This window comes from Protopterus annectens, chromosome 3.part1 (assembly GCF_019279795.1).
Source record: "Protopterus annectens isolate FY-2018-M chromosome 3.part1, PAN1.0, whole genome shotgun sequence".
NCBI lineage: Eukaryota > Metazoa > Chordata > Ceratodontiformes > Protopteridae > Protopterus > Protopterus annectens.
Window position 1 is genome coordinate 588,602,966 of NC_056732.1, and position 22,748 is coordinate 588,625,713.

The following is a 22,748-nucleotide window of genomic DNA, read 5'->3' on the forward strand; positions in this document are numbered from 1 at the left end:
CACTTCAAATGTAGAAGAGCAAGACTTAACATTCTGTCCTTATGTCTGGAACATCCTCCTCCTGTTTGTTGGCCTGTCTCCACAGTGTATGTTGTAAGAGGTATATCCAACTACCCTCTGTGATGCTGTTTGTCAAACACTGACATGAAGCCCTGCTCACAGTGAATGAAAAGGGCCAACACTCACATGATGTTCTTAGTTATAGGAGTGTGTTTCTGTGCAATTGGCTTTGGGATTGATAGCACAGCTGTTCCAAATGCAAACAGCTAGTGGGGGACTGCAGTTTATGCACAGGCCATCAGCTGATCATGAGCATCACTTACAAAACACAAGCTACTGCCTAAGCAAAGCAGGTGAACTTTCCCACATCCAGCAGACAGGGAGTGACAGAGACAAAGTAAGAAAGTAAGTGGGTAGGAGAGTAAGAGCTAAGTACGTTTGTGTCACACACCTACCAGTACTGGGTTTTAACCCCCTAACTGACTACATATTGCTATTACATTTTTATGCAGTTATTGCATTCGCTACAGGGCTTACATGTTGAAAAGCTGTCCAGAGGTATCTTTGAAGGTAAGTGACATCAACAACAGTGATAAAGGAGGGATAAGGTAAGTGTAGTACATGTGCCTGTGTGCAAAAGCAGGTGTCAAGGAAGACACAACCACACTCTCTCAGGGACTCACACACATTATCACAGTTGGCAGGGTCAAGATTATAATTCCTAACTAACTAGTTTGCTACACTACACTATTACGCAGATATCACATGTGCCACAGAGGTTATTAGGCTGATATATGGGCAAAGGGTATGTCAAGGTGACTGACATCAGAAGGCATGCTACAGTAGGGTGATGGGAGGCGTAGTGAGTGTGAATGGTTTCCAATACATTAATCTCCACACACACACACACACACACACACACACACACACACACACACACACACACACACACACACACACACACACAGATTTGCCAGTACTGACATGCATGGGTTCAATGCTTTACAGGTGTGTAGTAGGTGACTGTGCCAGCAGACTGTGCAAGGCTAGGCAAAGGGTATACCTTAGTATCAGGCCATATGACAATGGTCTGCAGTGTGGCTCAGGGGTGCAGTCCCTGGATTGGTCGACACAGGTGGGTATAGTACTCACCATCCACTCATCTGGGTTACTATTGTGGGTGGGCAGTGCTGTGCAGTGCTCAACATGTATGTGTTCTGTATTCCATAATATGGACAGTGTCTGGGTTGTGCACATGTCCCACATGCATGTTCTGTGACATGTGGAAGTGTACCTGGGGTGTCTGGGGCATGTTGTGTGGACAGATTGTTATCATCTGATGTGTCATTCCTGACCTCATCTGGTGAGAACTGGCTATGGAACTGAGGTTGTGCCTGCACCTACATTGACAGCATGATACAGGTATTCACTGGTGTTAGTGGCATCTGTCCATACAGGGCATGTGTATAAGGCATGGTATTTACTTTATGGGTAACATTTGCAGACTTTATAGTTGCTACAGGCGTCCATTGGGGAACATAGCAAAGGAACACTGTAAGCAATTATTTGCCTATTGTAGGGATGGAACAGGGTGCCATGTCCTCTGTAGTCCACTACAGTCACACTGTGGTTACTATCTGTGGGCAATATGCATGGAACTACCGATATAGTGGTTGTTGCCTAGCCAAGTGTGTTTGTGTATGAGACGTGGGTGGAGAGTGTTCTCTGGGTAATACAAGGGTTGCCTATATTGTTCATCAATCCATAATGTCACATGTAGGGGTATGGATTGTCTACACCAGCCTCTCTGCTGTTTGACATCTGTTGTCCTTCTAAGGTGGACACTGTGACATATAACAGGTTCTCAATATAAGAAATTTGCAAAAACTGCCCGACAATGAGTCCTGTTATTACACATTCACAGCTACCTCCACACAGGATACTGATAACAAACACACACACTTGATAGTACAGAGATTCAAACCTCTACCTAGCTATGTATTGCTACTACAGTGTACCACATTTATCGCATGTGCCATGGAGCTTATAGAGCTAACCCTACTCCAAAGGTGTATTTCAAGGTGAATGACATCAGCAGGCTTGCCAAAGTAGGGCAATGGAAAGTGTAGTGACTGTGACTAGTGTCAAAAGCATTGATCCCTACACACACAGAGTTGTCATGTTTGGGATTAGAACTACTATCGAACTAATACATCACACTATAGCATTACACAGTTATAGCATGCACCATGGAGTGTATAGGGTTAACCTTTCTCCAAAGGTATATTTCAAGATGAATGACATCAGCAGGCTTGCCAAAGTAGAGCCATGGAAAGTGTAGTGACTATGACTGGCCTCAAAAGAATTGATCCCTACACACAAACACACAGAGTTTTACAATTGCCATGTCTGAGATTAGAACTCTTACCTATTTAGTGCATCGCACTACAGCATTACACAGTTATAGCATGCACCATGGAACTTACAAGGCTAGCTTTTCTCCAAATGTGTATTTCAAGGTGAATGTCATCAGCAGGCTTGCCAAAGTAGGGCAATGGAAAGTGTAGTGACTGGCCTCAAAAGGATTGACCCCTACACACACAAACACACAGAGAGTCTCACAGTTGCCATGTGTGGGATTAGGACTCCTACCTAACTAGTACATAACACTATAGCACTACACAGTTATAGCACACACCACACAGCTTATGGGGCTACCTCATCTCCAAAGGTGTATTTCAAGGTGAATGACATCAGCAGGCTTGCCAAAGTAGGGCAGTGGAAAGTGTAGTGACTGTGACTGGCCTCAAAAGCATTGATCCCTACACACACAAAGTTTCACAGTTGCCATGTCTGGGGTTATAACTCCTATCTAACTAGTACATCATACTATAACATTAAACAGTTATAGCACGCACAATGGAGCTTAAAGGGCAAGCTCTTCTCCAAAGTTGTATTTCAAGGTGCATGACATCAGCAGGCTGGCCAAAGTAGGGCAATAGAAAGTGTAGTGAATGTGACTCACCTCAAAAGCACTGATCCCTATGCACACACACATAGTTTCACAGTTGCCATGTCTGAGATTCGAACTCCTACCTAACTACTACATCACACTATAGCATTACGCAGTTATAGAATGCACCACAGAGCTTACAGGGTTATTCCATCTCCAAAGGTGTATTTCAAGGTGAATGACAACAGCAGGCTAGCTAAAGTAGGGCACTAAGGAGTGCAGTGTGTGAATGGGCCAGAAACCATTTGTATGGAAGCAAGCACACAACACAGTCACACACAAGTTTACATTTGACAGGACAATTTATACAACTGTTATATGAATAATGACTTGTACTATCCTGTTACACAGTTATCAGAAGCACCACAGACACTATAGTGCTGAGGGCTACCAGAAGCAAATGTCTACAGTGATAGACATTTGCACATCATTTGGTATTGGCCAATTGAAAGTGTGCTGGGTGGGACAGGCCTCATGATGGGAAGCTCTTTGTCACTGTCTGTCACTCTGTTCCCCACATCTATGTATGTGTATGTTTGACTTATTATAGTGTGTTGCTCTTGGATATATGTGTGTATTCCTATCTGATGTGCGTGCAAAGCATGGCTGGTGAGCAATGTGGAGTGTGTGCACATACATCTGCGACTGGCAGATATGTGTAGTCCACTGTTGTTGCCAGACATGGGCTTCATTCCTGTTAAGTGTGGGAGCATGCCCAGTATGACCCTTTGTTATCAAACATGGGCTTTGTTTCTCTAAGTGTGGGAGCATGCCCAGTATGACCTTCTGTATTGAATGTGTGGATCCATTACAGGGAGGTTGTACTCGAGTGCAGGCATTTGTGTTCTACACCTACAACTAGCAAACTGTGTCTGCAGGATATCTGTAGATAGGTTGACAATATGGGGTCACAATGGGCAAAGGATAGTGGGATACTGTAATTAATTGTGTCTGTGCTGCTTCTGCTACATGGTTTTGGTGTTGGCAGAGATATTCAGACATATGTACTGTTTTACACTCTGATGTTTTATGTCATCAACTACTGACAGGTATACGTATTTGCTTTCAGTAATTTCCTGGGGAATACATGTTGAATAAAGCTGTATCCAGTATTGTGGTCTGCAGCCTACATATTCTTGCAAAATCATGCCATTCTGAGGGGGAGCTGCAGACACTTGCTGATGGGTCTGTGTAAATGGTTCAGCACCTTGGTACTGAGGTGGTTGAGGATCCCATGCTTGTACATCTATTGACGTGACAGAATGGCCATATCCTGCTCTGGCCATACCTCACAGCTGTACAGATTCACACAGGTTACCCAGAGGTGGGGCTCATATTTCTGATCATTACCCCTTCACATTGTGGTTTACGAGCCAGTTTGTAGCCACCCATTCCTGTGTTTGCGGGTAGGGATAGTATGTGCACACATCTGAGTTTCAGACTTTACACACTCCGTGACGTCCATGCTTCTACCCCCCCCTGTTATTCTATCCTCTTCCAAACATTATGCAAATGATATCTGATAAGTATCCCTATAGTTGTCACTTCATCCCAGCAGTATTTAGGCGTTGGTCCACAGTTCATACAGTAGGACATGGTGGACATGCTACTGGGATTTGTAAACATGGCCTTGTATTTGTGTTCTGTGGACTGTTTTATGTTGTTATTTGGGAGTCCATGAGATAACATACATTGGCAGTACGGGCGAGACACAGGCCTTTGACAGAGGACTGTAGGGTATTTGGTAGTGATGCAGGCCATCTGTAGCAGGCCAGTGCATTGTGTCACTCCTACAGTCCCAGGCTAGAAGCCACTGTTTTCCCCTGGGTTGACAGGGTAGGTGTGCAAGGTGTTAATGACAACAGTTTCTATCCTTATTAATCCATTGGTGTGGATGCTTACAGGGTGCTGCTTACAGCTATGGGCACACCTGCATGGGACACCTCTTCAACATGCTGCATTCTGTGGATATTCCCATACAGTGGAGGGAGTCATATTGTACTCATTCCCAACAGCAAAGATATGACCTGTGAGGTACCTGTGGCTGATGGTGGAGTGAGCTGAGTGCATGTGTGCTATGGAAGCTACTTGCAGTTGACTCACAGATATACGTGGGGCATTCCACTTATGCTGGCTTGTGCAGGGACATCAGTGATTTCTCAGTACTTCATACCTGTGCCTTTTGTGGTCTGCCAGTGTTTGGCCAGACTACATCAGTATTCCATACTACACAGCCAGCTAATGTGCTGCTGACCTGTATGTAGAAATTCAAAGGTGTGTCCATTTGACAGTAACATGTAATACACTCTCTGTCTAGGGTACTTCTACCTGTGTACTGTTTGTTTGTCTGTGCCCACATTTATGCCATGTCCATCTTTTAGATGGTGACAGATATTACATCTGAACAATTAGTATGGATTACTGCTGGATTGTGTCTTGCTGGGATGCATTGTGTTTAGCACAGCAGTTGTGAGAACTTGGCCCTGTCATCAACAGTACTGGCCACTGGCCACCGGGACGCAACCCTCCATGCCTACATGCTGACCACTTTCACACAATATACAACACAGAACAACCTAACACACAGAGCCCTGCATATTGTACATGTGCAATAATCTATCCTGCTACTTTGGCCAGCTCAGGTAATCTGTGCTCCACTGTTATTATACCCACACATACATGTTACTACATTTCTACATAGGATTGTGTGGGGGGGGCACACCTGACAACTGTAAACATTTGCTATGACTGTACTGGTATTTCAGGTACTCTGTTGGCTTCCATTTCATTCTGTATTCTGACTTATCATGCCGACTAGAGGCATATCAGCGTAGTACATTTCTTAGGTTTTATTGACCTACATTTCAGTTTCAGACTTCTTACCCTTCAGAACTAACATCCCACTGCCTGACCTGTTATAGTCTGTCTGTGTAGGTCTGGAGGGGGGGCTGTTCTCCATTGCCATCAGGCGGAGGCCTTAGCATAGCCTTTCTTTGTGTTTGTCTACACCTGTCCCACTGACTGAGACTGTTGTTGGTTATGTGAGCCTCACTGACATGCATGTGTGTGTCCTATAGACACATTTGGCCAACCACATGTCCTGCAGTGGGTTTTGTCACCTTGTCTAGTACTGCCTACTATGTTGACACCAGTATTTGTTATGGATTTCATGCTGCCAATATAGGTGTCTACTATCTGCTGCCATCCCATTCAGACACCCAATTCCCTTGCATGCTTACATCCCATAGATACAAGTAGCAGAGCCTACTACTCCATTCAGAAATTGATAGTGAGAGTGACTTACCTTGTGGCTGTGCCAGTACTGAGGATGGTGCTGGAGGGCTGACTATGTCAGATGCACATAGTACACTCCCTATACATGGTTAAGCACAGGAAGTGTCATGTTTTGCATCCCTTTTACTGTATGTGTGAGTCAGAGAGAGGTGTCATTCTCTAGGTTCCAACCATGTCAGTATATGTGCTATGCATTGTCCCTTTGCCAAGGCCTGGGCATACTGGTCATGCCTCCATCTGCCTACAGGGGCAGGCTCAGATTGTTCCTCCTCTGAGTCACTCTGTGCCTGTGCTGGCCTTGGCAATGGTAGGGGGATGTGTGACCCTGCCCCATGTTGTTCCTGCTGCAGTTGTTTCTGTAGGATCATATTGTGTAGTATGGCACATAGAATAACAATTTGGGTACATGTAGCTGGTGAGTAGTGCAAGGTTCCACCGGATATGTCCATGCACCAAAACTGTGACTTCAGCATCCCAAACACATGCTCTATTATGATTCTGGTCAGTGCATGTGCCTCATTATGGAGTTCTTGTTCGGGGGTGTGTGTGTGTGCATTTCTGATGGGTGTCATCAACCACTGCTCCACTGCATAACCAGCATCCCCCACTAGGTGGCCATATGGGATGTCCCCATTGACAAATCTCTGGTACAGCTGTGCCATATGCCAGATGTGGGAGTCATGATAACTTCCAGGGCTGCCAGCACACACATTCATTATAATGTCCTGGGCATCGCAAATGATCTGGCAGTTAATGGAGGGGAAGCCCTTGCAGTTATACTCTACCCCGCTCACCGGGTGGTGCTTTGATGTGTATGTGCATGCAGTCTATAGCACCCACTACCTCAGGGTATTCTGCTATTACTTGTCAATGCCTCATGGGTGTTGAGGAAATATATGTGCTCACCGGCATGTGCTGACATGGCATCCAGGAACTGGTGGAGTACCCTGGATGCTGATGCCTGTGAGATCCTCATGATATCCCCAGTTGGCCTTTGGAAGGTACCTGTGGCCAGTATTCTTAAGCCTACACATACCTTGGTATCCACTGGGATGGGTTCCCCTCTGTTGGTTTGGTGTGTGAGACATGGCTGGCACAGCTCAACAATTTGCTGTAGGAGGTCCCTGTCCACCTTATAGTGCCCTACTATCTCCAGCTCATGCAGCCCCTGGAAGGTTACCCTGGGTCTGTACACTCTTCTCCTCACTGTGGGTTGGTCATCAGCATTGTCACCCTCATCACACTCAGCCTCTTCCACATGTTGATTTATGAGAGAAAAAGCAGCCCCTATCATTTTGTTGCTTTTGTTACGTAAAATTTCCCCATTTGTGTACACTGGTTGTGTAGAGTTTGTGGAAAAATCCAGAGGGAAAGGTATTAGCATAGTTTATAGTAGCGTGCTGGGCTGGACTGGGCTGCTGTCTGGGTGATTGGTTCTGATACATTTCACCTGCCAGCTATGCTAGTTCTCCTTGATTACCTTCCTGCTGCTATTTTCCCTTCCCATTGCCTTCCTGTTTAAGCCCCAAGGTGCACCGCACAAATCCAGTACTCAAATGTGAACAGAGGTGCCATTTCCTGTTTTTTTTTTTAAACCCGTTGCTCGATGTGCACACCTGTTTAGGCAATGTAAACACAGTGTAGAAGAAACTGGCCCTCCCTGGACACGATCACACTCTGCATTTCTTAGTGGAAGACAATACAGCCTTAGATACACCCCCCTGCATTTGCTGTGCTTAGCTAAGCACAAACATGGGCCACAGGGCTCCAATAAGCTTACAGCATGCATGACACACCCCCTTATGAAGTCATCTAGCTCTTAGGCTTACACTGTGGTTTTAATGCACCTACATGGTTGGGTGCAAGCTAGCACCAAGGGGAAATCTGTGATTCAGTATCATTGCCCTCATTTGCATAGCATTAACTGCTAATGCATGGTTATAAATCCGACACTCAGCCTTCCCCCTTAGCAACCACTATTCCATGGTCTTGTTGTGTTATGCATGCCATTGACTATTATGGCAGAATTATGAGTTTGGTTTAAAAGCTTATTTCCAGCTTTTTTTTTTTTTATTTTTGGCCTGATCCTGCTTGCGCACCACTGCCCTGCACTTAAACGGCCAAAATCGGCCAACAACAAAAAAGTTAATTTTTATAATTTTGAAATTATTTTTCATGCCTATGGCCATATATTTGGCCTTTGGCATGCCTAACCCTTCTAATACATGCATTTTTATGAGCTGTCATGCCTCCATTTTGTAGTTTGCAGAAATGTATTCAGCTACTGGCTGAATACATTTCTGCAATCTACACTATTCCTGCATGGACGTCTGCCTGCTTCCTGGATCGCTAATTCACCACATTTCCATGGTTTTTACCAGCAAATTAGGTAATTAGCATACAGGGGCTGTGTCCGTGCAGGAATAGTGCAGGAGTGCTCATGCACATCCCGGGAGCTTATTCCTGGATCACGCGGCAGCCATATTGCCTGCAGCAGCTCTTGCACTATTCCTGCATGCTGTGCAGAGCTTGCTGAATCTTGGGGTCTGTTGATGATTCTGCATAATGAACTTCTGACAAAGTGTAGCTTTGGTGAATCACCATATTTGCATACATATATACAAAAATACACATGTATACTTTGTTAAGTAGCTTCACTCTGGGATGTTGTTGTATCTTCTTTGTATATGACCTGAGTAGCAGCTGGAAAGAGTAGGAACATTTCACTTTCCTGGTTAATGAACTGTAAATAAACAAAAAAATAAATAATCTGCATGTGATTTATGTATATTACATATGTAAGTATATGTATTTATATACATGATCTAAATGAGAAATAGTAATTATTTAAACACTGTGATTATTAACATACAAGTATTATTCAACACTGACATTGGAGAGGATTCATTTTTCCTCTTTTGTTTCTTTAAACTATTCAGGATGTTAGGCTGACTCAGTGACTTAAACTATTTCTCTTAGAAAACAACAGCAAACTATATAAATGTTTAACTCCAAGCAGGCCAGCAGGATGAAGAAACAAGATACAACCAAAGAACATGCAGAATGTTTAATGCATATATAAAAGATATCTACCTGTATGCATGCCTGCATTCTCATTGTCTCTCTTTCTGAAACATTTGTCAATATTGTGTTGAGAGTATACTTAAAAAAATGCTGCACAATAAACACCAGAGGATTAGACATTTTTATCTTCCCTACAGGCAGCTAAAAGAAGTTCTGATCTGAGAAAAGGAAAATGATGTGAATTTTCCATTAAGCCAGCACTTGGATTCATAACTGAGTGACAGCTGTGGTCCCCAGGTGGTTTCAGCACTCAGTATTAACTGTTTCTTGGTAGATTTTGACTGACCTTGACAAATTCCTCATATCCTGATGTGCAGAACTTTATACCGCATGAACACCTGTCAGTCCCTTAAGGGATTACAGTATCTTAAATACACATAACCCTTCAATTTCCTGCAAATATCAGCTTAGATACTTGAAGTGCATTCTTCGATGGACACAGACTATTGCTTCATAGAATGCAAAATATGATAGATGAGCTTGTCTTGGGATTGATTTTGTTGCAGATGCTTTGTAGCTGAATTACATCACTGTTGTTGAGTTAAAATACAACAATAATATTAACTTTCAAGAGAAACATGTTACATTCATGATATATGTTCCTAACAGGTATCTTTAGAATTTTAATTACAGAATATGTAAATGCAATTGTCTAAGAATCTGGGTGAGGAAAAAAATATTCATTTGCATATCTCTTCAACAGCACTAAACAATAGGGTAGGAGATAGCTTGTCAAAATGAATTCATTGTGTTTATCTCTGATGATATTACTTCAAAGAAACTAAAAGTGACTTTTGACAATTTAACAGTATATGGCAAATTTGATCAAGATCACACCATAAAATGTTTTTTTCCCCATGACATGTTGATTTTGGAGTTTGCTATCAATTATAAACAGGGGGTTCACAACTTCTGCATGGTTGAAATTATTCACAACTAGTCCATTTTTAACCACTTTTTTTTTCAGTGTAAAAGATTAGTGCAGATAATGGCAAAATAAACAGCTGGTCTGTTTTTTTGTTTACAAAGATATATAGACAACTGTGCCAGGTACTTATATTAAACATCCATAGTGACAACTAAGGAGTACTCATGGCTGTTAATTTGTTTATGTTTTAATTTATTTGTTTACTGGGTAAGCCCATTAGGTACATATGCTTCTTAACAATGTTGACCCAGGAGTACTAGTGTACTGATTTGTGAAGGGTCAGAGAGTATGCATATGAAGGCTAAAGCTGTCAGATCTAGGGCTGTAGGATGAAGCTTGCTAGCCGCTCATAGTCTTTGCTATCTGCATTATCAAGTTATGCAGGTAACTGATGTCTACATCTATGCAAGATGGCGTAGTGCATCACATCTTGCAGCAGCCTACCTCAGATCAAGGATGCTGTTTTTACAAGCCAATATGCTATTCAGGTAAGAAAACATTCCTGCAGTTCAGAAGAAACTTTGGGAAAAAAATGTGGGCAATAAGCTTGCAAGGATTCCTCAAATACTGACAGCAATGTTTTTCTCTGTAGGACAAAACATTCAGCTTTGACTTCTGTTCAGCAATGGAATGTAAGCTGTCATGGCCATGAATACTACTCAAACAGCAGGACATTGTGTTTGTTTATTTATTTAATGGCTTTTGTTTTAATGTGTGCTTATATGAGGAGTTACTTAAGCCTGGTTACCTGATTGATAGCAATATGGACTTCACTCTGCTTATGTTCTGAGATTTAAGACTTACCATTCTAAAGTGATTCATTTTTTTTCAGATGATCATATAGATGCTGGAAACAGGAACTACTATGATGGAAATATTTGCATAAATGACAATGAATACCTGCCTTTAACTTCTTAATATGAAAAAGCAGGCTTTATTACTTATTCATCTTGTTTGCACTTTGAAATTATACCTAGAAGTAGAAAGGTAGAAAACCTTCATGAGATTATTTATATCATCATCACAAAAATTTCCCACAACCATATAGTACAATCAGCTTCAGTTCCTTCCTCTCCAATAATCAGTTGCTAATATTTTGTCTGATTTACATACTTGTAGATAACAGTGCAAGTCAGATCATGGAGTTGTTAAAACCATTTTATTAAAAATAGAGATTATTGTTATGAAATATGATCCATGCTTGCAAAAGTCAAAGATTAAACTAATCAAGATGCATACCATTTTATTTGAAGACAGAAAAATACATTCAAGACTTTAAATACAGGTTTGCTAAGCTAGAAATCATAGTCAGAAATGCAATTTAAAAATGTGCAGTGTGCCAGATCAGAGATGTTGTGAAGAGCGAACTGTTTGAAATATCTGCAGCATGATGTCAGATATATTTGTCTTTATGGTGTTGGGTCCATCAAGTCCTGTCCCATTGATCTTCCACTCTTGGGACAATACTACACTTACAGCTGTTTTCTCTTACAACTTTTTTTTAAAAAGATGAGCATTTCACAGAAGTCATGGGGCATATAGGAAGTTAAGATGAAAAGACAGTGATATGTTTTGACTCAAATTTTTCTGCTTCTGTGTCTACTGTTGCTCAGTGGATTTTGATTTTGATGCCATAAAACAAACCATGCTAGAATAAACAAGTTAGATCTCACCATTTTGTATTCAACAAGGACTTGGGGGAAAAAAAGTAGTAGTTTGGTCTTTTTTTGGGTGGAGCTTGGGTTATGAGTTGCAAAGTCATGTTTCACTGGCTGTTAAAGCTCCCTGAGTAATTTTTTTGGAGGTGTACCATGTTGTCAGGTGTGAAAATGAGAGTGGAATAATTTGCATATTGTATTAGGATGGCCTGTTGCGTGGAAGTATAGCGGGTGTTGGTGAAAATGTTAAAGAGGAGGGGACCGAGGATAGAAATTTGTAAGCTAGTGGTGACTGGGAGGTAAGGAGAAAGAATGGAATGCCATTTTATGAATGATACCTATTGGACAGGTAGCTTTTGAACCACAGAAGGGTGGGCTGAGAGAGATCTAGTGAAGACATTTGAAGTAGAAGTTTGTTGTGACAAACTGTGTCGAAGACTTTAGACAAGTGTAGAAGTAAGGAAGAGGCTAGCTCTCCATTATCTCTTGCTTTAATGACAGTATCTATAGAGGTTAAAAGGGCACTGCTAGTACCATGGGAAGGACAAAAGCCATGTTGTGTAGGGGATAGGAGTTCTGCCTGCAGGAGATAATTTAGCAATTGTTTTTGAATACATTATTTAAGTAGTTTTGGTGAGGGGAGATAAGATTGCTATAGGTCTAAAGTTATTAATGACTGTTAAATTTCCTCCTTTGTGCAGAAGAATAATGTGTGACTTTTTCCAGAGAGAGAGAACATGAGATTCCTGAAATTACCTATTTAAAAGGATTGAGACAGGACAGGCAATGCTATGGGCTGCTATTTTTAGGTATTCATTTGAAAGGCCATCATCTGAAGAAGAGCATGGTTTAAGTTTGTTTAAGAGTAGTTTTATATATGATGTGGCACAGGTTTAAAGGTGGAAGTGGATGTGGTGATATGTGGCTGTTGGGTGGGGTTAGGATTAGATGTTGAGGAATCCTTGGTTAGAGATGCTATACTATCTATAAAATAAGAGTTGAACTGTATTGCAGTTTTGAGTGGTGAGTTATCAGGAGAAAGGTTTGGGTTGAATTTTTGGCCAGGATGTAAGATTTCTTTAATGGATGTCCAACATTTTTTAGGGTTGTGTTTATTATTATTCTGAAAGTTATTATTGTATCATTTTATGTCTTCATTTATTTGCTTTTTAGTACAATTTCAAACCATTCTGAACTTTTCAAGATACTGAGATGCTTTATAATTTTTCCATTCTTTCCATGCTTTTTCACTACCCTGCACTAGCAGCATTCTATAATTTTTGGATGGCCAAATTAGATTATTTGTTTTCAGTCTCTTCCTTCTAGAAGGTGCATGCCTATTTTAGGATATTTAGAAAAGTTGTATTGAATTCAGTTACAACATCATCCAAGGGGAGGATTTTTAGGAAGTTCCAGTTTATAGATGATAGTGTAGTAATGAACATTTCTAAGTTAAACTTGGAAAGGCTGTGTGTTGTTTTATAAATATGCTGTTTAACTGGATGTGTGAGATGTCTAGTCATATAGACTGAAAGATGAACACTGAGAGTGTCTGACATTGTACATGTGGTGGAGTATTTGTTAGGGTCTGATACTAGGAACAAGTCTAGTAGAAAATCTGATGTCTTGCTATAATGTGTGGAGCTATTAATTAGTTGAGTGAAACCATATAAGTTCATGTTAGATATAGGAGATTTAGAGTTTAGGACCAACCCTCAGATCAATTTACAACTGAGAGCAATCACTTCATAGACAGAACAAAGCAATTAACAAAGAGATGCTAGTACAAGAATTGCCATATGCAGCATAGCTTGCTGGTTAAGCAAAAAGGGACAGAGGTCCTTAGAGTGCACGGACTATGTCACAGAGACTTTCAGTCACAGACTAGGCATGTATTTAAATGATTTAAGGTAGTATGAAGCAGGGTCCTTCATGAGAAATAAGCTTACATTAAACACTGACAAAACTCTCAGTAAACTTGTAGCTGTAGGACCTTGTGGCAGACCTCCTGCAATATCAAGGTCAGATGTAGTGGCTGCCAGGTCTGAAATGAAATAAAGAAAAAACTCTACTGAGCTGTAAAATTGTATTTAGGCAATAAGGGTAATGGCTAGGTTCAGGGGATAGGTGTTGCATGTTTGTGTGGTAGTGTGTGTATTTTAGGGTTAGAATCAGGGCTAGGTTAGGGGATAGGTGTAGCATTTTTACTGTGTATTTGTGCATATTTGTGTGTCTTGTATAGTGACAGTGGAACCCCCCCCGCTCCACCTTTGTAGTGTGTGCTAATCCTAAACCTAATTCTGCCCCTTTTCCCAACCCTAACCCTACATTGTACCTCAAGACACCTTCCTATAACACTGCCACTATTTAGATGAAATCTGAAGCAAGCATTATTGAGGGGGGGTGGGGGGGGGGGCTAAGTGTGAAAATTGGAAGAGGACATAGTTTTTCTTTCTCAATCTTTTCTGAGTTGATGTGTTGGGTGTTTGATATTCTGTATTTTTGAACATCTCAATACCAGTATGTTCATTCCACATTGAGAATCTTTGATCATACAAAACTGAACCATATATACCAGTACATGTTTTCCATTGCAGCCATGCAATGCCATAACTAGAATATTGTTTTCTGTGAGTACTGGTTTATAGTTGGTCAACAAATGCATGGCATAATAATCTGTATGTTTGAGCAACAGTGCTTATTTCAAGAAATAATTGAAACTTTCTGACAGAAAAATCAAACATTTCTTCTAATGCCACAGCTTATGCTAATAATACTACTACTAGTAATAATACAAAGTTAAAGCCCGTACACAGAACAGAGAAATAAACTCAAAAACAAAGAATTTCTTCGATACAAGAAAATGTTTAAAAGTGAGAAATTTGGTGATGCATTCTAAAATGAATTGGTTTTATAAATTTATGGCAGGTATTTGAAAATAAATATGAAAAAAAAATTAACTAATACATCATTCCAAAAAATGCTTGAATAGCATGAAAAATGAACAAAACCCAAATAGAGCAACTGTTAAACAATATGTATGTGTGTGTATTTACACACACACACACACACACACACACACACACACACACACACACACACACACACACACACACACACACATATTTATGCCTCTCTCTCTTCCTCTCTCTCTCTCTTTCTCTCTCTCTAATTACCTACATATGATTATATAATGAATGGTCAACATGACACTTGGTCAAGTTGCAAACTATGCACCATGACATGTTGACCATTCATTGCATGATACAAACAATGCATCTGCACTCAGTACATAGAAAAAGGAAATTCATTTCCTTTTCTCCTGCACTAGCCACAACCTGACCACATTCAGTTCAAATGTATTAGTAGTATTATGGGAAGGGCTTTTTTAAAGTTAAAATGCAAGTTATGGTTTAGGGCAGGGGCTAGGTAAGCACATATTAATAAAATAGAACATGAGGTGAAGCCCCTTTGCCCACCTTAGTAATGTGTGCTTACCCTAACCTGTCTCTGTCCCTAACCGTAACATGCATCTTAACTTAAAAAAAGCCCTTCCCATTACACTACCAGTAAAAGACAACTTGGACACTCACCATGCATAGCGCTCAACTATCCAGATTTTCTCAGAATTTCCAGATTTTTGCCTCTTTTCTTTAGATTTTTCCTCATAACATTTTTGGTTTTCTGACAAATCATTGAGGATTGACATCACTAAGTAATACTAAGTAATGACAGACATTTCAGTCTCAGGCTTCAGATCTTTCAGAAAATATATAATGATGCAAAATCTGTCATTCTAGCAACTTTCTAAGTTTATAGGAGCAATATTTAAAACCTGTCACTATTTTTTGGCTTTGCCCCCATTATTTCTGGCTTTGTCCAGATTTCTTGCACTGAGAGGTTGAGAGATATGTTGCCATGGATATACTAACTCTGTTCCCTATCCTAACTTAACCTTCATCCTAACCCTAAACTCTCACAACCACACACACACATACACACACACCACATCCCACTTAACTTTTTCGGAAAAGCAAACATTTGATGTAATGTCCATTTGATAAAATGGACTTATGAACAAACAACCCTACACTTCCAAAGGAAAAAATTATCAAACATACAACACTGATATATAAATATATATATATATATATATATATATATATATATATATATATATATATATATATATATATATATATATATATAGATCTACTTCATTAAGACAGCCCACTTCTTCACCAAAACCCAAAACAACAAGACCACATCAACGAAACTCCACAACAACGAACATTCACAACAATGAAACCCAAAACCACAAAACACCAACACAAACATCACAAACACACACATACATACACAACAACCCCAAAGTACCTAACACACCCCCCTTCTTTATTATTCAGACTCCGAGATCGCACAAGCAGACACACAAGGCACACCCACACAATTCATTCCCAGACAAACACACACCACACTCACAACACACACTTACACACACCACTACCCCTCAAACAGACACTTACACATACATACTTACAGGCATCGGAACACCAGAAGCGCTAAACATAATCCCGTAATGTCGGTATTTTAAATTTCGTGCTTCTGGGGTGTCAAACATCTGGTCCCGATCTTCCAGGTTTTGTTCATATGAACTTTCGTTATGTATATATATATATATATATATATATATATGTGTGTGTGTGTGTGTGTGTGTGTGTGTGTGTGTGTGTGTGTGTGTGTATGGGTGCCATTCATTTGACTGAGAGAGCAGCATGGTTCATTGAATGTCTTGACCACTTTCCTGACTGATCAAATGCACAAGTTAACACATGTGCTCTTTCTGTGGTTTGAGAGGCATATCCTACTAAATTGGACCTTAACTTTGTAGTGCAAAATTACAGTTTTGAATGGGAATATACCCTTTCTCTGTTGCTGTTGTGTGACCTCAGAGTTGGCATTTAATTTTATTTATTTTAATTATATTTGTTTATCAGTGTAGTGTATATATATATATATATATATATATATATATATATATATATATATATATATATATATATACTAACTTCATGGTCACATCAAAGTGGAGAAAAGGACAAAAGCCCGATGAAGGGTGGTCCACTAGCTTGCACAAATCTCCACATTGCAGTGAAATGCACTGCAACATTACATTTTGGAACTAAAGCTACTCAACCACCCATACAGTGATCACCTGCAGCTATGGCTCCACTGGAACTTGGCTAACTCAGCCTTCACTGCATGGTGTGCTGGGGACTGTTGCCCTTGCAAGTGTCTGTTCTGCTGTAACTACTTTCTAAGTATGATAGTGTGCAACACTGTACACACTGACACTATTTTTGCACATGTGTGTGGGTCACACTGTAGGGAACCACCTGATAAACTGTGAAAGTGTACCTTTTGCAGCCTAAATACACCCCCAGTAATGTTTCTTGTGATTAGCATGTTCCTACTCATGGTCTATTTGATTTTCTGGTGTTGTGAGCCATAGTCCCAGGGCATATCCAGCAACACCAACAAGATGCTTCTGTGGGAGGTCACGTTCACAAACCATTGGTACAGGCCACAGATTTGACCTCTGCGAGAGTCATGATAACTGCCTGGGTAGTCTGCACACACATTCCAGATTATACCTTGTATGTGCTTTAAAGTTTATGTACCTCCTTTGGTGTTCATTAGGTGTGGCCTTTATTTCAATGTGGGTACAGTCTATTGCCCCTAGTACCGCAGGATATGGACAATATAATATTATTCCCACTTGGTCATGGCTGTCTCCTCAGTGATGCATAGGAACCAAGTATGTTCCCCTACATGCTGAAGTATTGCAATGAAGATTGGAAGGAGTATTTTCAAGGCACATGCCTAAGATACCCCCAGTGTGTCTCCAGTAAGTTGCTGAAAGGTCCATGTAGTTAATATGTGTAGACTCACACACACCTTAGTATCCACTGGGATACGTAATCCACAACTTCCATGGGGCTGCAGCCTAGGCCCAACACATCAGTTTCTTTGGTGGTGTAGAATACTAATGATAGATGAGGCACAGTTCTTTAAAATATATCATACCTTTGAGTAAAGAAAAGGCTACAGTAGTTAGCTGATTGCAATATCTTGCATGGCACTCTGAGTGTGAAGACAGATAAGGTGATATCATGCTAAAATGCCATTTGTGTCATACCATGCTTAATTATGCAAACAGTATTGATTAGTACTTACTGAAAAGTGACCTGTACAGCTAGGCTTGATTACAACTGCTGTCATTTGCATGATGTCTACATCTACTCATGTCATTTAATGATCTTGATTCTAGATCATCTCAAAAGATACAGACTTGTGTTTCTACTGCTGACTTCTGATTTACTGCAAAAAAAAAAAAAAACAATTAAATAAAATAACCTATCATTTCAGAGGTTTCTGAATGGGATAATTACAATCAGTAGTAAATGTGACATCATGGAGCATTTTCATGGGATTCAACAATTTAGAAGGAAAAAGGTTGGTAATCACAAATATTTATTGATTGTAGCAGAGTAGTTCTACAAAAATGTAGCAGATAATAAGACCAGTCAGACATCTACAATGGCAGTAGTGCTGGGTGGGAGCTGGGAGTAGATGAACAGTGTAAAGAAGAAGAAAAAAGGTAGGCTAAAGAAGACCAACTAGCACTCAAATTTCATTTTTGCTACAGCTAATAGTAAAACTGCCAATTCTACACACCAGCCACTGACATTTCTGTAGCTGCATGATAACTTGTCTGAGAAACTGAAGCTTTTCTGCAAATCAAATTATAGAAGAGCCGGAGAAAGTCCAAAGTGTAACGTTCCTATATCACTTATGGGGAAGGACAAAAAACATGACAAAAGTCATTAGAACAGATTGCTGATATATTATGAGTCAAATAAGATTCTGTTTTACATAAGGCATTTACATATGAGAGTAAGTAAAAGTTTCATAGCCCATGGTTCCTCACATCTTATTGTAGCAAAGATATTTCTGTGGACTGTTGTTACCGGATACCTTACATGTTAATATGTATTTTTTGTTGGGGGAAGTGTGGATTCTGCTTTCATACTTCTGATTCTTAAATATACTATCACTGAAGTTAGACCACCTTTGAGGAAATGAAAAAGGTTTATTTCCTTTTTTCTGATGTGGTGTGACTTCAGATGTAAGCATATCTATATCTATATCTATATCTATATCTATATCTATATCTATATCTATATCTATATCTATATCTATATCTATAGCTATATCTATATCTATATCTATCTATATGTCTATATCTGTATCTATATATTTAGAGAGGTTGGAGGTTTATGAACAGAGCAGCCGCATTCTGGGTATAGTAGGCACAGCCACCCTAAAAAAAAGTATGAGTGTCATGCTACAAAGTACATAACTATTTGTAAAATGGTCTCTAGGAATCTTGTTCTGAGACTGATTACAGGAAAGTGATCCGCAGTACTTTCAGACAGGATTGAAACACTCACTAGTAATAAAGGGCTCAGAAAACTATAAACATTTATGTAACTGAAAAACTACTGAAACCTTCAAACACTGGACCCTACCCAGTTTGGGTTTGCGAAGGGCCGATCATGTCTCCTGAACCTGATTGACTTCTTCGAATCAGTCTCCAGAGCTGTAGATGAGGGTAAGGCAGTCCACACAGCCTATCTGGACCTCACCAAGGCCTTCAACACCATCCCCCACTCTGGAATCATAGATATACTTACTAAGCTGGGCATAAATCACTATGTCACTTGATGGGTTGCCAACTGGCTTACTGACAGAAACCAGACTGTAAAAGTAGCCGACTCCAAATCCAGCTCCAGACAAGTGACAAGTGGAGTACCTCAGGGTTCAGTCCTGGGAAAACTCTTGTTTGGCATCTACTTATCTGAAGTACAGGCCAACACTAAGGGACTCTGGCTAACAAAGTTCGCAGATGACTGCAAACTGGGAGCCATTATTAAATCCCCAAATGATGTGGATATTCTACAAAAGGGCCTTACAGAAACAGATGTCTGGTGCCAGAGCCATGGGCTCAAGCTTAATGCCAAGAAATGCATAGTTCTCCCCTTTGGAAAAAACATGTACCCATGAATTACCACATAGGTGGCAGTACATTAAACATTGAAAGTGTGATGAGAGACTTAGGGACACAGGTGGACAGTGGTCTCACCTTCGATAACCACATCACCACAACAGTCAGGGAATCCTTCTATGTGGCACACCTCATCACTAAGGGCTTTTCATCCAGAAAAAAGGAGGTCATTGTCCCACTATACTCATCCCTCATTAGACCCATTATAGAGTATAACGTCCCATTTGGTATGTACCTCACCAGACATCTGCAACAGCTGGAAAGGCCACAGAAAAACCTCACTAAAAGAATCACAGGCCTAAAGCAGTTGCCATATGCTGACCATCTAAAAAAACTCCAGCTATACTTTGTGGCATATCGTCTACTCAGAGGGGATCTCTGCTTAACATACAAGGCCATGTCAAACCCTGAGCTGTTGGACATGCTCCACTTAAAGAAATCCCAATCCCTCAGAGCCACACGCTCCAGGGATCTAAACCTTGTCATCACAATGAACAAAACTTGCTGGAGGGATAGATTCTTGACCCAGAGACTCCCCATACTCTGGAATAGACTGCCCATACATGTCAAGCAGAGCACCTCCTTGGCCGTCTTCAAAAGGAACCTTGATGATTGGATGGGAGATAAGAAATTCACCCCAGGGATCATGTCAGTCACCCTGCTAGACAGGGGTCCAGGGAAGTAAACATTGTGGGAAGAAATATCCAGGGAATTGTTGTGGCTAGGCTTGTATAGGCCCTAGGGCTGATAGCCTAGTACCAGCCTATGAAACTATGAACCTTTGTGACTTGCATGATTCTGTGATAAGAGACAGAAGTACTTACAGTAGAGCAAAATATGCAGTGTCTGTAGGGAAAATGATAGCACACTTGCCTTTGGTGCAGAAGGCTATGGGTTTTATTCCCACACCAGGTAGATGAATTGTTGACACTGCAGTACAACATAAACGGGGCGCTGCACTTGTGAGTATGGCATCCTTCTTAAAATTTTAAACTGAGGCCTCATCTGCCTGAGTTGGTAGTAGCACAGCTGGATGTAAAAGACTACATGGAACCTACTGAAAAAAGTAGGGGCACTTTATTTATATTTATACAAGAAAAATGAACCATTACAGAAACATCACAAAAGTATAATCATTTCAAGAAAGAACTTCAGGTAACACACTTCTTCCATAACCATTTTTTTCAATTTACTCTGTATTAAAGAACAGTCCTAGAGTTTGTTATATAATAGTTGTCTATTGGAAATATGCTCTCAGAGGCACACCACATGGCCTCATAGAGAAGACTGAGCAGGATATGAAGATAATGCTACAGGCAGGGACTGCTATAAAATAAGCTAAACTGACAGAATGAGAAACTATCATGGTTACTATAGGAGGCTTGCAAAAATAAGGACATGTATTGACCCATAAGTCTTAAATGAATGCATCAAATGGAACACTGACCATTGCAGTTTGTTAAAGAAGTGGTTACAGTACACTTATTTTCAGTTATAGAGTCTTGCTAAGGTTTTTACAAATAAACCAGGATGAAGCTAGCTCAAAGTTTTGGACATTAGTACACATTGGATCATTTGGCTACAATTCTTTAGGCATTACCATTCAGAACACCAGAAGAATTTCAAAGGGCAGCTGCTGAAATTATTCAAAGTTTAGATGGAATTCTAATAAAAATATATGACTTCCTTGATCGGGGTATTACCAAGAATGAATATAAGTCTGATTAAGCTTTTAAACAGACTAAGTGATGTGTTTAAACCTTACAGGGTAAAATCTTAGACTTTTGTATCTCATGCCAATAGCTTATAGTCTAAATTTTGACAGTCCCGAACCTGATGATGAGCAAGTAAATGGCATTGTTAACATATAAAATATTGTATGGAAAGATTACAGTCATGTAACTATTAGTGATGGTCTAATCCCTTTCAAATTTCATGCAAAACATGTCTTAAATAACGATTCAGTATAGAAAGCTTTTGGAGCAAGTCATCACATAGTTTTGCTCTTTAGAGGAAGACGGATGTTATGAATTGTTAAAAAGCTTATCACACATGATTAAGCTTCAGCTATGGCATTTGTGATGTATATTAGCTAGTCATTCTGCTGGCTGATGACAATCATGCCAGTTTTGCTGCAGTGTTGCATCAATGAGGCATATACATTGCATATGGATATATGCTTTTGAATGATATGTAGACACAATACACAGAGATAAAAAAATGAAATGTTGGCAGTCATATGCAAATGCTAAAAAATGCATGGCACCATATATGCTGTAGCTGAACCTGGCTATAAACCCTTATAACATGTTTTTAAGAAATCTTTTCAAGCTCATTTTACAATTATGAGAAAGCTGCTGAATTGTGAATTACAACTTGCGAGTATAATACAATGTAGTCAAAGCACATGATGATATTTTCAGTAGATAATTTTTCCAAGAAGCACTAAATCATTTTGAGTATAAGTTGGATGTACTAGCAGCTGTGAACCTCATATAAGCTCAACCAACTTAAGAAGTGCTATTTGTGGAAAGCTATAGAAATGGTGTCATTAAAAGAAGTTGTCATAAATAATGTCCAGAAAAAAAGACAGAATTATATCAAAACACCCATGCCTACATTCCATAGGGTCTATATTATAAC